Here is a 2,500-nt window from a genome sequence, read left to right as displayed (position 1 = left end):
TCTAATTGAATTCAACTTAATACACAATTAAAGTTCATTTATATATACATATACAAAACTTGTAATCTGTAATTAAATTCTAGGTAAATATATACACATTTTTAAAGTACCAGTTATATATACATAGAAAATACTAATAATCTCTCTTCATTTAATTTCAACTTGATACACAATTAAAGTTCATTTATATATACATAAAAAAACTATTAATATATAATTAAATTCTAGGTAAATATATACACATTTTTAAAGTACCAGTTATCTATACATAGAAAAAACTATTAACCTCTCTCATTAAATTCAACTTAATACACAATTAAAGTTCATTTATATATACATAGAAAAGCTATTAATCTCTAATCAAATTCTAGGTAATTATATACACATTTTTAAAGTACCAGTTATCTATACATAGAAAAAATTACTAATCTCTAATTAAATTCTAGGTAAATATATACACATTTTTATAGTTCCAGTTATATATGCATAGAAAAAACTATTAATCTCTCTTTATTTAATTTCAACTCAATACACAATTAAAGTTCATTTATATATACATAGACAAAACTTGTAATCTGTAATTAAATTCTAGGTAAATATATACACATTTTTAAAGTACCAGTTATATATACATAGAAAATACTAATAATCTCTATTTAATTTCAACAGGAGAGCTCCCGGCTGCAATGCAAACAGAGACCTCTGGCACCTCAACCTCCCTAGGAGTTGTCAATTTGCTCTATTTCCTGGCTCTCACTCTGAGAATACTTTGGCTATTGGGCTTTGAAGACACCTAATAAACTAAGCCAATTTTATTCATTTTTCTTTCTCTAAATTTTGTGCATTGATATAGTAAGAGGCTTATTTATACAGGGTGATTGTTCTACCACATATATTTGTACATATAAGTGTGCTTGTGTTTATGTATGTATGTATAAATACTGTATATTTATATATACATGCATATATATATAAAATGTATGAATTCTCATGTAATTCCATATTGTGTACATTCACACATGTATATACTATTGGCATACAATTTACACGTAGGTAAGGTTACCCACCATTTTATGTAATATATATATATATATATATATATATATATATATATATATATATATATATATATATATATATATACATGTATGTGTATGTGTATACAAAATATATATACATATATACACATATAAACATATATAGGTATGTATATGATATATATATATACATACATATATATATATATATATATATATATATATATATATATATAGATATATATATATATAAATGTATATATAAACATATGTACACATATTTTATATATATACATATATATGCATATATATACATATACTGTATATATATATATATATATATATATATATATATATATATATATATATATATATATATATATATATATATATATATATATATATATATATACACAGCATTCCATTAATATATTTTAATCTTGATAATAACAGATGTTGCCGTTAGCAGTTTTAAAGAATTTTGGAAAAATATCTGGAACTCGAGACTGCTTTGTGCCTAATCTTAAGGTGTCTATTTTTAACCCTTTGGGCTCTTGGTAGGTAGTCCCCTGTAGTCGTTTTAAGCTCTCGGTCACTTGAAGGAACTGGAGCAGTGAGAATTTTTAGTTCATCAAAAGTATTTCTTAAACGTATGTTATACCCATGAAAAAAGGGTAATTACAATCAATTGTGTATCATTTCAAAGCTAAAGACATGTTTTTCTCTATATGGTTAAATGGACATGAAAGGATTTCAATTACTGTCATTTATCATGTTAGTAATATGAGGAAAGAAAAACACAACTATGTCCGCCTGTTTATTTTACTTAACTAAAATGGAAAATTTTGTATCTAAATCATCTTTAAGTCCATTAGTTTTTGCATTAATCGCTAGTTAAAGTTTCGTGGTGTGATATGGGTATTGAATAAATGCTTTTCGAACAGCGGTTACTGAATAACGAAGGTATATAAATGAATAGGTGTAATTCCAGGTGAAATTAGAAGTTTTATAGCCAGTGTTGGCGACACTGGATAAGGTATTGAGCCTAGAAAAGTTGCCAAATTGTTATTTTGAAGTAGCACGAGAACAAAATAAATGTAGTCGATCTTGTATCTCGAAGCGTTGGACTTTACAAGTGCTTTCATACATTATGAAAAAATATAATATCATAAATCTTTTTCGATAAAAACATCTACAAACACCGCATTTTTTGAAAGATATATAGTAAAAAGTTTTATGCTGTACGGCAACTAGCGATCGTCAACGACCTTGACACACGCTGGACAGAAATGAATCATGGTCAGTGTGACTGCACCTAAAGCAGACTACCTCTGCCTTCCTTTCATTTGTTTTGTCATTTTATTTTACTTCTTTGGTTTGTGTTTATACCAATGGGATTTTTATATAACAGTAACATTACAAATTATAAAACGAGAATATTCATTCATTACCTGTAGCTTTAC

At 25.8% G+C, this 2,500-nt stretch overlaps 1 pseudogene; it reads left to right on the top strand.

Moving 5' to 3' along the window:
• Positions 1 to 1,062, top strand: part of LOC137622822 (opioid-binding protein/cell adhesion molecule homolog) — a 112,398-nt pseudogene extending 111,336 nt beyond the window's left edge.
• The last annotated feature ends 1,438 nt before the right edge of the window (positions 1,063 to 2,500 follow it).

The sequence above is a fragment of the Palaemon carinicauda genome, chromosome 29 (genome assembly GCF_036898095.1).
Source record: "Palaemon carinicauda isolate YSFRI2023 chromosome 29, ASM3689809v2, whole genome shotgun sequence".
Taxonomy (NCBI): domain Eukaryota; kingdom Metazoa; phylum Arthropoda; class Malacostraca; order Decapoda; family Palaemonidae; genus Palaemon; species Palaemon carinicauda.
Note: the sequence above shows the minus strand (reverse complement) of the source record. Positions and strands in the feature narration are given on the sequence as shown.